At 38.0% G+C, this 15,563-nt stretch overlaps 1 protein-coding gene across 2 annotated transcripts in view; it reads right to left on the bottom strand.

The window, feature by feature from the left end:
• The window catches only part of LOC128359140 (tumor protein p53-inducible protein 11-like), a 40,432-nt gene extending 36,990 nt beyond the window's left edge, over window positions 1–3,442 (bottom strand). Inside the window, exon 1 of one of the 2 annotated variants that reach the window (XM_053319570.1) lies at window positions 3,314–3,442. The gene's annotated coding sequence lies outside the window, so the exon portion shown is untranslated. The remainder of the gene's footprint in view (window positions 1–3,313) is intronic. The other variant, XM_053319571.1, reaches the window with a different exon arrangement.
• Window positions 3,443–15,563: the final 12,121 nt, after the last annotated feature.

The following is a 15,563-nucleotide window of genomic DNA, read 5'->3' on the forward strand; positions in this document are numbered from 1 at the left end:
GAGTGTGTGAAGGACCTGTGGGACTGCCGAGAGCTGTGCTCGGTGCTGCTGCGTGCTTTAGTGCTTCCTCACAAAAACTACATGGAGACACATAACCAACCGTCTGCACATGCTACTGCTGACAGCTGAAATACAGCAGGCACTGACGCAATGTCTCACATAGGCGGGGCGGAGCGGGGTTTTCTATCTGCTACACAGTCTCCATCACTGCATAGTGAGTTTTGCCAAGTCTGTTTTAAATCGTATGTAACTTGTATATTTGATTATTTTCTTTCTTTCTGTTACTCAAAGTCTTACAAGACACTGAGGTTGGAAACTAGAAATAGCTATAATAAGTGATCAGTTCTTCAACTTGTTTTTAACAAGTGGAAGTGATACTGTGTTAACTTGCATAGGCTGTATTAATTGGTACTGGATTCATTTACTACTACTACTACATTTTAACTACAGCATCATGGTTAAGCATTAATTTGATTGATTTATTTTAATCTGCAATATAAAAAAAACCCCACAAGGTTGCAGCTTCATGTTGCCTCTGGTATAATGAGATGTTTGCTTTGATCATTTTTAGACAGACTTTACTTGTTATTTCTACTCAGCTCTATGTTGTTTTACCGGTTGAAAGGCCAGACAGTTGCACATGGAAAAAAGCTGCATCACCTGTGAAAAAATAAAGTGGCTTCTGTGGTCAGTGTAGCAGCTTTGTCTGATTATAATGGATTATAATAGATGCTGCTGCCATGCTGCAACACACGTATCGTACTCTCTCCGCACCCTGTGTATTTTGGCTATAACTGTCAGGGACCATTTCAGCCACACAGCCCAGCTCCACTGGGACCAGAGTGCAAAGGGGACACATTCAAAACTTTTCCACTCTGTTTTGCCATAAATATTACACTACTACTGTCAAATAGGAATCCCTGTAGTGAGTACACCCCATTGAAGAGGGAGATCATAATATTTTTTCCACTGGTCAGACATGTATGACGTACAGTTCTAGGACAACCTGCACCACGTTCTATGTGACATGAAGAGCTGCACTGTAGTCCTGCATGAGAGCCATTAGTAATAAGAGCTTGCAATTAAAGCAGAAAGAGTCTTCGAGGGTTGGCTGAGGTGACAATATCCTGCAGTGACAATCGTCCATGGAAAAAGAAAATAGTCTGAAAGGTCATAATCAGGTCAGATCTGACCCATTTACTGGAGCTGATTGTGGATTCAGAACAAGCTCGTACACGAGTAACAGTGAAAGCTTCTAATGGTTTTCCTTACTCTTCTTTGGACAGAGATGCTGTTGACCATTTTCCTCAGCCAGCATATAACTACATCAGCACAGCTACATATCTTTCATTGCTGTGTGATATTATATGCTGTGTGAATATATTTTATTCATCTTCCACAAAGCAGAAAACTTTGTTGCTTCTCTGTTTTTTATGTGCACAAAGAACAGAGCAGGAAAGGAAGCCCCATCTCAACTATCTTATTCCCTCGGCCAATTAGAATCCCCCGCCCGCCCACCGAGCCTGGATGATAAGTTGATTCCTGATCACAAGGGAAACAGAGAAAAACAGAGCAACTGCTGCTACAAGAATCAGGCTTGATTCATGAAAAAAACAAGACAAGCTATTTAGAAATTTACCAGCCTTCACACTGAGGGGTAAACGCTGTAATCTGTCACCTCATTTGACATCACAGCTCTTCATTTTGTGATATTAGTAATAGTAATAGCCACCAAGTCACTTCCCTTGTGTTATCATTGGCTTCTGTCTGACCCCAAGCCAGCATCTCAGGTTGGGTTTTGTTGTGTGTTGAAATGTTTGTAGCATTACAAACAGGAGAACAAAATTAGCACCAACCACCAGCCAAATGCTGGTAAAATATGCCAGTGGCTGATAAATTTGCTTCACTCATCAGCCAAAAACCCCCCAATGCTAATCGGTTGAGTGGCTGATCAAATTTGATCACTCACCAGCCATTTCGCCTGTGGATAAGTAAGTTAATTTAAAATGTGGGCATGTCAAACCACAAGCAGAGTTGCCATCTTAAGGGGAAAATACAACTGTTTATTGTCTGTTTCTTCCGCCCAAAACACTTTTTTTTTCTTTCGCATTTCAGTCACCAGACAATTCTTTGATTGAGGCTTTCTCTACACAGCTGACAAGCAGGCTACAGCTCAGTTTACAACTTCACAACTCTGACAAGATGACGGCTGCCGCATTGTTGAACTGCACTTGGTACAAGTCTTGACACACCAAACACAAACCTGTTCTTGTGTTACACAGACTCTCACACAGCATGATGTTATGTCTCCTCTAAGACAGCAGCAGCAGCAGCAGCTAGACCACCACACCTCATTAGCTTTGCAATTAGTCTCATTAAATGATTGCAATTAATTCCAATTAAAATTACAATGCACACTGACACAAACTCCACCCACTTTTTTTTATATAAACAATTGTGGCACAACTCTCCCTTCCTTCAGATAAACACAGCTGGTATGATGGCATTCTTTCCCATGAAATATCTTAGATGATTTCTATCATTCAAACTGCTAGATATGGATTGCTTGTATTTATGTCTCTTAATGCCTAGCTTTCATCTGTTAAGTCAACTCTGCCACTCTTTTCAACATCCTACATGATAACCTACATTTAAAATAAAAAATACTAAGATTATTGAAGCACAAAGAAATTGGGGGGCCAAGATTTGAGGGGCTGGTCAAATCCACCAGCAGAAACTAGAAAGATGTTCACCTTTGTTCCATTTAATAATTACAGCATATTTCACCAGAGGGCTTTTAAGAGGGTAGACAAAATAATTTGTTGCTGTCTACAGTTAACCTTTGGCTGCTGGCGATTAAATAACTTCACAGTGACTGGGTGGGGTATTTCAGAACAGACGTCTATACGATAAAACGAAGCTTTTTTTTCTCTCTCAGAGCATTTACACGAGGTAAAATTGCAAACTTACCGTGTCTGCTTTTTTTTTTTTTTTAACATTTTATTAAACGTAAGCGGGTTATTTGGCAGAGCTGTAGCATACACCACGCTCAACTTCACTTCCCCCAAGCCCTCACAGTGTTACCCGTAGTTTAGGAAAATAAACATAACTATACTGCTACAACAAAAGAACCGCTTAAACTAAAATACACTTTAAATAAAAAAATTGTCGCGCTGAAAGAATTACATTGTAGCGAGCAATAAATGAAGTCTCCAAGACATTGACAGGCACAAACACAGCTTGTGACATTTTGAAGTGGGGAAAGGCGATACTAAAGGTTTAAAAAAAAGGTAAGAATAAATGTGCAACTTACAATAGGAAGCAGAAGAGTCTCCAGAGTTTACTTCACTTCAGAGTGTGGTCGTTACTGCGGTGAGCGGATGGTGTGGAGGCACTCCGTGTTTTCACAAACCCCGGAGCAGCAAACAAGCCATGAGCTGCCGATTACCGTAATGTCTTGAGCACATATACAAAAGCGCACATAGGATTTTACTTACCGTAATGCATAGACAGAGCGCGTTGTTTCTCCTACCGGTATTCTGTGAAGACCAGACCCCTACTCTGCCTCTGACTGGCTCTGATTCTGATATTTTTTTTACTCTAAATTTAATAATCTCACTCCTCATGCTTAATCCTAACCAATCTAACCAACAAATTAAACAAATTAAACAAAACTTCCTAATTTTTAAACAAAAATAAGAATTGAGAGGGAATAAAACTCTCAATTCTTGATGATTGTAAAAGTTAAGACTTAAGACTTAAAAGTAAGATAACATGCAAACAAATTATAAATCACTTATTGCTCACTGATCATATACTCAATGTCAGCATCATGGGTGTGTCTTTGCATGTGTGAGTTTGACACTTTCAACACTGAAATGACTCACTGTATATAGGCGTGTGTGAGTGTGTGTGTGTGTGTGTGTGTGTGTGTGTGTGTGTGTGTGTGTGTGTGTGTGTGTCTGTGTCTGTGTGTCTGTGTGTGTGTGTGTGTGTGCCTGACTATGTACTGGCTTGTTTTCATTACTGTTTAGGTATGTAAGTACAAATGAGCTGTCCCGTTAGTATCTGAACTGTCAACTTCTTGTTTTTGTAGAGCAATTGTGGCACCTGAGCAGTCATTGGGTTACAGCCAGCACAGATAACAGCCAGGAACTATGGCCCAATCCTGGGTCAAGAAATGGCCAGGTCTAACATTTGAGATTAATAAACACTATGTATGTAGCACCAATGACTCTGGAGTATTTTGTAAGTGATTTTCATTATTGGAACATAGGTGCACCACTGTTTATATTTTTACTGTAAGTCATTTTGTGCAGGTCTTTCCCTGGATTTTTTTAGGCGGGGATCAAGCTAGGTTCAATAAACTTTAATATAAGCCAGCAAAGGTAGTCAAACAGTGGAACCAATTTCATTTTTGCAGTTTGTCTTCTTCACAAATATTTTGACACAACGCCCTCACCAGTACATGCAGGTTGGTTTGGGGAAAATTACCAGAAGACATAGCTCATTCAGAGGTGATCTGTCTTTCTTTCTCTGACACACCCTCTGACACATTGTCTTTATCTCTTACACAAAATTGAAGAAACTGTTGAAAATGCATAATACAAATTTACTTCCTTACTTAACAAATACATATCCAAAGATGAAAACAAGTTCTGGAGCATGGCTTCTGTAAAAAAAAAAAAAAAAAATCATATACATGTTGTTTGAACCTGCTGTGAAATATTTCTGATAACCTTTGTAATTTTCCAACCAGCAGAAATGTAAAGCAGCATTTATCTGTAGTACCCCTTTAATCAGAGATTTCTCAGAAGTGCCTCTTGAGGGGGAAACCCTGCTGTGCATTGTTCTTTTACAGGAAGAATTTCATCTAGTATCTCTCCCCTAAGATACCCAGGAGTGTTCACCCAAAGGCATGAGTGACATGCAAATGCAAGAATTGTTTTTAAAGTGATGCCTTTGCAGCTGCTTGCCTTTCATATAAAAAAACAATGTAATGCCCTGGAGGGTTCAGATCCTGAACCAGAGGTAAAAAATAGATCTACTTGTTGCTTGTGCTTAACTGCTTTTTAGAAACATGGATGACAAGTAACTTATTCAAAATGTAACTTCTTTGTCCAAGTAAGTTACATCTCATATCTGTGGTCAAAACACTAACCTATGCTCATTCAGACTGCTTTTAATATTCTATAATGTATTGGAGTAGGAAAAGTGTAGTAAGAATCTATCTATCTATCTATCTATCTATCTATCTATCTATCTATCTATCTATCTATCTATCTATCTATCTATCTATCTATCTATCTATCTATCTATCTATCTATCTATCTATCTATCTATCTATCTATCTATCTATCTATTGAAAATGAATCTGTCTGAACTGTCCCCCGTGTCCATCCATCCTGCGTGAGCTCTATGAGTCTGTTGGCTTTTTTTGGATGAAACGTGGGAAGATGATGGACTGCAACACTGGGATCTGCCTTTGTGAATATGTGTCTAATTGGGAGAGATTTATATTCACAGTGCCAATAGGGCCTGAAGCTTCATGCTCAATATCTCAGTCATCAATGATGAATCTTTGGGGAATTATATGTTTTTACATTGCTATCCAGTCTGCACAAAATGAAACTGAGCCACAGTGCCACCAACAGGCCAAAAAGTCCCCAACCCTCAAGCAGCAATGTCTAACACATCATATATCAGAATTTCAAATACACAAATAATGAATCCACCCATATGTGGCGATTGGGAACATTATATTCGCTGTTAACTGATAACCCTTGGCTGCATATCCTAATTCAAATAGACTTTTGGGTTAATTGAAATTATATATATTGTCAATGCACGGTCTTGGCTATGTTTCTGTTAATGTTCTTTTTTTCCTGCAGTTCTGTGTCCTGTGTGAAAATGAGAAAATTTCATGGTACATTAGATCTGTTTTTCTGCTTTTGACTTGAGAAAAAGAGCATCTACAAATTGCTGTCTGAAATTGATGAAAAAGTTTTAGGGCAAATCCTGAAAAGTCAGTACTAAGAAAGCCTTGGCCCTAAAGTCAGGGCTAGCCCACATCAAATATGGTGTTATAATTTCTTTCAGCCCTGGATTAAAACGTCTCTCAAGTGCAGCATGTGCATGTTTTCCTTTGACCCCAAAAGCCTGTTTGTCAAATTATATACATGCATTAATTCTCACTTAAAATAATGAGAATTATAATTGAACAGTGAGGAAGACGGATGGCTCAGGTTGACACCAGGTTGACAACGCCAAAAAGAGAAGCTCCCCAGTCAGCCTCTTGAAGGTGACATTCATGGTGGCGGCTGTATTTGATAGGTCAGAATCATTCCATTTTTATGTATGAAAAACATTTTTTAAAGTTATTCACAAGGTTTCTTCACTGTCTTTTTCTTTTGAGTGGTAAAAGTGTTTCTTTACTTTGAAGGTGGTGCAGCAAGGTTACCTGAACAATTTGTATTCTGTCAGTTCCACAGAGATGAATGCTTGTTTGAGCTAAAAGATGTTGAGGTAAAAAGGCCAAAATATTCCTTAAATGACCGTGACAATGGCCTGTTACTGTTTATTTCTCACCTTAATGGTATTTTCATTCAGCTGCATGATTCTGCATACACATGCATACTCTTACTAAGCTTGTACTCTAAGTGATGAAGATGCATCGTCTGTTTTTATTAATTTCTCTGATCATTGTCAATCCAGAGTTGCTGAGGAAAGTTTTTACAAGAATGATTTCTTTTTAACTGGAAACCATGGAAACATAACCAGATATGATGTACATGACCTGGAGTTTTCATCATTGATCAAGATGATGTGTTGCATAACGAATTATTATATCTTAACGTAATAATGATCTCAGGGACATTACGGATTACGGCCTAATGTTAAAACAATAATAATACAATTTCATTTCTGTTACACTTTTCAAAAAACTCAAAGACCCTTTACATTAATGCGAAATTGCATAATGAAACAAAAATAATAAAATAAAATATGGAAACAATAAAATATAAATAACAGTTGCCAACATAGTAGAGGAAAAAGTCTCAAGGCTGCTGCTGTTATTCAATGACAGCAGATACTTTATTTAAGATGTCATTTTAATGTGGACTTTAATGTTTCCTCTCAACTTCCTCCAGGTTGAAGAAACATCAGATTTATCATGCACTGAACAGATTCTCAATTGTGGCCACACAGCACCTATTAATGAGGAAAACAAAGACACAATAACATGGTTTATATTGTATTGTGATGTACTATTTAACTTCAATCATAAAGCAAGAATCAGCCCACATTTATTTCATGTGGACAGGTTGGGTCAAGGGATCGCTGTGTGGGTCAGCTAGTGTCCCTTTCCAATCTCAGTCATCAAATACACATTTATTGCCATAAACTTTGGTGAGCACATTCATTCATTATCATCCCATTAATTTAACATTTTCTAGAGTGGAAATAGGAAAAGAACAAACATATGATACTAAATACTAGTATGTGTAGATGTAGTTGTGGCATTGAAGATACTGTGACGTATTAGCTGGATCATAATCTGTTAGAATATGCAATACATACCTGAGACTGCATTGTAGAAGATAATGCAGTCTGTAGAAGAAGGTGGCCGTTGAGATACCAACTTGATCAACTCTAACACAACAAGAGTGTTTCCATTGCACCAGTTATCACCTATTGATGAACATACTTGCTGACCCCCTTAACTATGAATCCTTCATGCACAAGTATTTTTTTCTTTTTGCCTAATTTGGTCAGAAAAATAAAGTATAGTATTTTTGGTCATTTTGGGAAAACCCACAATCACTTACATGCCCATGAAAAGATTGATACTACACACAAAGGCCTATCTGTAAAAAGGAGTCTGGTGCTTGCTTGGCAATCTCACAGAAGTTTCAAGTTCACTGCGCCTGGCCAAGAAATACATACACTCCCTGCAAAAATTCACCTTTTTTACATTTTAGTACAGGCGTTTTTTGTACAGATTAAACCAACATAATTAATTAACTGTGGCCCTTAGAGGTATTTATGGAAAGACTGTGTTACCTTTGGATGGAGAAAGCTAACTTTCTGTGTCCAGTCTTTATGTTAAGCTAAACTAACCGAGTGCTGAACAGTTCATATAGTATTGTACAGAGAGGGTCGTCCCAATCTTCTCATCTAACTCTCGATGAGAAGTATTTCCCAAAATGTAACACTATTCCTTAAAGGTTTAGATGTAAATGTCACACACGTATGCTTATTAACAAAGAAAGTGGACCCCTTATATCAAACTTTTGAGTGACTGTGTTTCATACTGTTCATTTCATATTTTTAATCAAATGTGGCTTCTATGACCATTTTCTTTCTACCAAACATATATCAAATGGTTATGTAAGTTCATGCACCACAAGATATGGCATAATAGACCAAAAAAACACATGATGACAAGTTGCAAAAACCTCCAATAGACCCAAAACACTGAGTAGATGACAGCCTAGGGTGTGTTTGACCATGCCCTCTTATTAATACATGGAGGCTCTGGGGTCCAAACCCTCCTGTATATACATAAAGACTCACTACAAAGCCATCCTTAAAACTCAGAACACAGACTGTCTATTCTGAAAACAAATTAACAGTCAAAGAAATAAGCTTCCCCAGCTTCCTTAATATCTGTTTAACATTTCAACATCAAGCCTTTCTTAACATTGCAGAACATTAGCTTTCTAGTTCCACATTTTGTCTTCAAAGTCTTACTGAAAACAGCAGTGTTATTTGTCTTTAATTGCCTTTTTAACAGCATAAAGGATACTCAGACAGGTGATAATAAAACAAGTTCCTCAGCTTTGAACAGAGGTGCTGGAATAGTGTTGGAGGAAGGACCTCTGAGGATTTTCCAGCAGGAGCATGATTACTGTAACGGTGTGGGAGGGGAGAGGTACACGAAGGCTGGTGGCAGAACAGACTGGCACACATTAAATTGAACAGCTTTATGGTCACATACACACATTTCTCTGAAAGCAACATAAAATAGTTTTGATGTGTGTTACACAAAAGATTAATCAATCTTATATTTTTATTCAGATTTTGGCCACATTCATTGGTTGTCTCATATGATTTGTTGCTAAATTGCCTGGTCAGAATTTTATGTCCCTGTAATGCAACAATTGTCACAACTCTTTGACTGGGTCTTGAGCAAAACTGAGAGACAGCAGCAATAAAGCAATGAGAAGGAACAGAAAGGTGTTATGTTGTTAGGAATGTGGCTGCAATGCGACACTAGCATTTTTTAAAACATTTTTTAAAAGGTGGCTGGAGAATATGGCTTCAACATTACTGCAAAATTGTGACCACATATGAAAGTGGCCACACATTTATATTGCACTCCGTTTTACACAATACACACAGCTATGAGTCATGATATTAACATTTCATTTCAGTGGAACCTCTGGAGGTTTTGTTCTTGGTATTGTTCCTTTGCACATGTGTGTATGCTGAGAGGATTTGTTTGGATTGTAATCAGATATTGAAAAGCATAATGTCAACAGTCTGACAGAAACGTCAGATTTGAGCTCTAATGTGCATGCAGCACAACAAGTCAGATAGGTCTTGTTGTTAATTAATGATCTCAGTCATGGGAATAATGGATGTTGAAGAGCATTTGTAATCAGGTCTGTGGGTAAGTGTTGTGTTTCAGTGGCATATTTATGCCCACCTGCATAATTATGGCATCCAGCCATCAGTTTGTCAGGATCTTGGATGTTCAGGGGTAACAGTGACATTTGAGAGAGACAGATGGTGGTAGATGAATGTCGCAGGTGAAAGGCAAGCGAGGGGTAGTTTGTACTGTATGCCTGGTGTGATAAGAGCATGATGTGTGGGTACGTGTCAGGGACTATGGTTTGAGTGAATATGACACAAGTTGAGACAGCGATGTCTTCACTTGTGTTTTGTTTATGAATCAATACATACCATTTTTAGCCTGCAGACAGAGGGAGGTGGACATGTGCTGTATGCAATTTGAGCAATGAACAAGAAAACATGGGCCCAAGGAAAGGGGCTGGTATGTGGGAGGCATGTGTGCTTTGTCTTCACCCACACTCAAACCTGTCAAACAAACAACACTCGTCTTCCACCCCCAAACTGCGGCAACCAATAGGGGCTCAGATTCACAAAACTCAATTTCTTGCCTCATGGCCATTGTTTCTCAAATGAGATCGTGTGGAACAAAGTGTTTGATTATTGTAGCTAATGGCTGAGAGACACTACCATAAAAGCAATAGTGCATACTATTATTGGCAAAAATGCTTAATTTTTCTAGTTTCTATTATAAATAATATTTGACTTTCACTTCTTCATGTTTCACTGAGGGACATAAAAACAGAAAAGTCTGAGTAGAATAGAAAGAAAATGAATTTTAAAGAAATCTATCTCGTATTATGGTAATCATGTGGTCTAAAAAAACAGTCCAAAAATCTTATCCTCTTAATCCTTCCTTGTTGCAAAAGCACAGGATTTGCTGTTATAAGCGCAAGATTGTGATATTTGTTTAATTTCAAGAAATTGATTATTTAGGCCTGTTGCCAGCAGGCTCAGGAAAACTGAGACCAGTAGTCACATCACAACAGGAAGACTGTTGGAAATCAATGAGGACAGCAACTTCCTGGAAAAGGGCAAGAACCTGCCGATACTGTCAACAGCCAATAATGCCAGATAAGAAGGATGTGTTGAAGCAAACACTGTAAAACAGGAAGAGGGGAGGTGATTTCTGAGGAGGGATGAACTTGTTTGAATAAATGTATGAAATATACTGAAAAACATTGGCCAAAATGGCTGTTATCCATAATGTTTACTGTGTCAAGACATGAGTATAAATGTCTTGGTGGCCGCAATCACTGTCACATATTGACATAAAGTTGGGGGTTGGAGATGAGCATGACAGCTGTGTCTGTGGTTTGGCTGTTTATTTATCACTTTGAATCGCTACAGCTCAACAGTTGCTCAAAAGTGGAAAGAGGCAAAGGTCAAGTATTGGTTAAATGCAGCCTGGAGCTGTCGTTGCTCTCCCCACTGCAGTCTATCTGCATGCAGACCAATTGACCAGGCCTCCACCAGAATGAACAAATGCACAGTTAATCATTTCCATGGCTCATCCTTTACTTTGTGTTTAATAATTATTTTCTCTATGCGATCCTGGAGAGAATCAGCGAAGCCACTGATCCAATAAAAATCGGGACACAAAATGAATTACCTTTCCAGTGAATGGCCTTGTTAGTGACCAAGCAGTGAGGTTATGAGGAGACAGGAATGTAGATTAGGAATAAGGTTTTATTTACCCCAAAAAATTCCAAACTCTTACAAAACCAAGACAAACTTAATAACTAGGCCTAGGCCTGACCCAACATAATGACATAAGGTAACACATATATACTGGCTTGGCCAAACCATATGACACACAAGGGATAAACAAAATGGGTGCCAGCTACAACTAAGGAAAACTAACTAACCCGCCCCCTCCCCCCCCCCCCCCACCCGCCTTTTGCTTGACCAGGAAGAGTCCTACCCCAACCACGCTAACTGAAAGGCAAAGAAATTATTAATATAACAACATTGTGCAGAAACCTACATTGTTCAAATGTGTGCACTCCACTCAAACAATGTAAGGCTCAAAGTAAATCAATCAAACAAACTGTGTAGTATCAAACTGTGTAATGTTAATTGTTTGATATGGTTGCCTGCAAATTAAACTGACCTGTGTAGATGATCAAACTAAGGTGGAGAGTGAGTTGGGTGGATATTATCCTGTGTGGCTATGGCTATCACAAACCTCCACAAAAAGTTAATAATAAGAGACAAGATAATAGAGTTAAAGTGAAATCTTCACCCTACATTAACACAGAGATTGAATAATGTTCCAAAAAATAATTAACCAAATAGAAATGGTCTCAACTCGTGCTTTGGTACATTGTGCTGCTACGTGGGATTAAACTAAATATTTAGCACCTATAAGCTGCTCTTCTAATGAGAACAATGGCTTTCCTTCTTTCAAATATAATTAAATTTCCTCTTTGCTCCAGCCAAGAGCTATTTTGAGAACCTGCCTCTTATTTGTTCCTAGCAGGAGAAAATGATTAACCCAAACATAAGCTGGATTCAGATATGAAGGCATTTTTCCTCCCATACTTTATAAGTTGATGTATGACACATACTGTAAATGTTTCACCTGCTGAACGATGTCCCAGGGATGTTAGAGATGAAATTTAAAAAAACATATAGACAGATATAAGCATTAATATAAGTTTCCAAGAGGTCATATGCAGAAGAAATGCTAATAGCTTCATTAAAAACTGATGAATTCTAATTATTCTACTTTCAAATTAAATGAGGTGCTGACTGTGTCATCAGCTGACTGGAAGCACAAACAAGACCACCCTGTTGTATTTGAACCTTTAAAACCAATTAATGCAAGAGTAATTGATCAAAACCGTTATTGTAACACACACATCTAGCCTGGCGTATACCACAGATGATAAAAAATTCAGGACGGTACAATATTTCCCTCAGGATCAACACTCACTTGACCCTCATGATGTGATACTATCAGAATATTTTCCTTGACAGTATCACTAAACAATATCAATATCAAAAAAGGCAATACTTTTTTAAACCTATACTCTTATTTACTTAAAATATGATGAAAAGATCAGTTTTTCAGCTATAAGACAAAAATGTGTACACCAAAACACAGAGACTCTGATGTCTTTTCTTTCTTCTAACCACACTAGCATAATAATCATGAGCATAATCATAATAAAAATAATGCCCAAAAGGACAAATCCAGTCCCCATTTTAATAAATAGCAAATCACTTTGATCATTGACTAAATTAATTTTAATGACACCATTAAGTAAACAAATTAATTTTTTCAACCGTAGTTTATATTTAGTGCCAAATTAACACCCGTTACCATGACATGCTGCACCACAATGGATATTGGCCTTTTTTTTGGTGAGCACACACAGTATGAATTTAATATCAGACAGCTATTAAATATCCAAAAAATAAAAAAGCACAAAGACAAAATGTGTGCAGGAAGGGAGGAAAATACTGTGATACTGAGTGTTAGGATGGCTGTGTAGAGATAGGACTTTAAAAGCAGGACACTTGAGGCAGACCAACCAGGTGTTTATTTCACCCACACTAAACACATTCAACAATTCTACATATAAAATACTGTGGAAACCAGGCAGCATGCGGTCCTGAAAGCAGCAGTGTTCGATGGAAACTGGCAGCCTTATATAGCCTGCCACAGGAAACGACTTCAATCCCTACCAGTGTACACAACAAATACATAAAAATATATTTATACTGAACTACTGCCAAATATTCTGCATTATCTTAATATATGTTACACATTACATAGAACCATAGAAAATCTGAACAGCAGATTAAAGTAACACCCCCAAACTGATTACAATATGGAGTCTCTCAAAACCTTCAAATTGGTGCTCAGATATCCGGGTACCCTTTTTTGCCCTAACACCCTGGAGAGAAGACGCAACAGCTGTGTCCCAATTCAGGGTCCACATCTTTCAAAGACTGCATTGGAAACCTAATGTGCCACAGCAGTGAGACAGAGACTGTCTCATTTCCAAGGCTCATCCAAAAGTGGCCGAGAAATGTGACCTTCTTATCTTGAATTTGGAGGATCCTGGGTATGGATCCTTCATGGCCCAACCTATCCCAGAATGCATTTTGGAAGATGGCAGAGGTTTTGAGCCAGGCTAGGCTGTTGTAATTTTCACTGTAGGACTCTTTATGTCTCTTTATGAAGTTTTAATATTTTTCAGGTGACCATTTTTTTTCTTTGTGAGATGTGAGGAGCTGCTGGCCAGGAAAGAGTTTGTTATCTCCACTGCTAACAGCTTAGCCTGAAATACTGTATATGATCTGATGAACTGATCTGTGCAGCTCTTTGGTGATTTATCACTGGATTTAATGTCTCTGCAGCATTTTGACATGCGATATAATTCCTTTTAAGATAAATATTGGTCTCAGGTTAAATCCAACAATTGCAGCTGCTATATTAGTTACACATTAGGAATGTAAAGCATGGCTTCTTATTTTTACTGGACAGAACAACAGTCCTGTCTGTGGTACTGAATAAGTACAGATATTGCCACATTTCACTAAATATTAATATATTAAAATGAACAGATCAGTCCATATTAAATGTTGTTTTATTTTATTAAACTATGCAACAGCTTGACATTTTATTATAGCTTCATTACAGACTGAATAACATAATGTACTGCATTTCTTGTCATCAAGGTTTTTTTGTGAGGAAACCTATTAGTGGAGCTTTAAATTGAGATTATTTTATTAGTTTTGCTGAAGATGAGTCGGTACTGTCAGCAGGAACGCTGCTGTTCCAGTTGCAGAATAATCGTACTGCATCCTCTTGTCCTCAGAAGCAATTTAAGAGAAAAAGAGAGAGGTTGAGCTTCTTCAGCTCATGAAGGAAAACACAGGGCTGCAGAGAGGCAGAGCAGAACACAGGAGAGCAGAGAGAGAATAGACAAGCTCCTCTCTCTACTCAAGAGATAAGCTGAACAATGAAAAATATTGAATGAAGGAATTAAAATAATTGTTAAATACATTTATTATTTCAATTATTTTTAACAATTTACAACATAAATAAAGTACATATTTTCAGAAAGAGACAAGAATAAGTACAGACAAAACACTACTTCAAAATGTTATTTTGACAAAAAGAAATCTCACAACAAAAAATTCTAGGGCATTTTTTTTCCTACAAAACATTTTAAACAAATGGGAATCATAGCTGTACAATTGTTTTACTTATTAAAAACAGTCATGGTCATGGTGTACTGCTACCTCCTCCAGGGCAGGTTATCAACTGCAGCTGTCAAGGTTGCTAGGCAACAGGAGCAGCGCTTCGTGACCTGAGGGTAAGGGCGGGAACAGCTGGTGATCGAAGGCTGTCAGAAGTCAATAGTACTGAGTCAGTATTCCCGACTTCCAATCAAAATATATCCCAATACGCCTGCTCGGGAAAACGACTACAGCAGCTGATTTAACAGATTAGCACACTTTAAAATAGATGGGAGGAGCAGGCTAGGACCACATGCTCACAAAGACAAGTCAACTGAATATAAATGGAATCTACAAAGTAGCACGTTTCACAACACAAACATTATATGAAGTAAAATTTGATTTAAAAAAAAAAGGTTCTTCTTACTGTGTGTACTACCATATGTGCTGTGATGTCAGGTGTGTTTCTGTTGGCGAACTCAGGCTAGATGAAACGTTTTTTAACCTGGAAGTCTGACTTTAATGACGATTCCATTGCACTTCTCCATGACGGAGGTATTTGTTTCTGAGTACAGTGGATTGTAGAACCATGCTCGGCTTGGCCTTCTTCGAAAGATGTGGCACCTGAATTAGGACACAGCGGATGAGTGACCTAATCACACGCATTTTACGTTATATTTTTGCACAATTAAGTTACAACAGTTAACCATGCATTCATTTCATCATCATTT

Source organism: Scomber japonicus, chromosome 5 (assembly GCF_027409825.1).
Source record: "Scomber japonicus isolate fScoJap1 chromosome 5, fScoJap1.pri, whole genome shotgun sequence".
In the NCBI taxonomy this organism is placed as follows: Eukaryota; Metazoa; Chordata; class Actinopteri; order Scombriformes; family Scombridae; genus Scomber; species Scomber japonicus.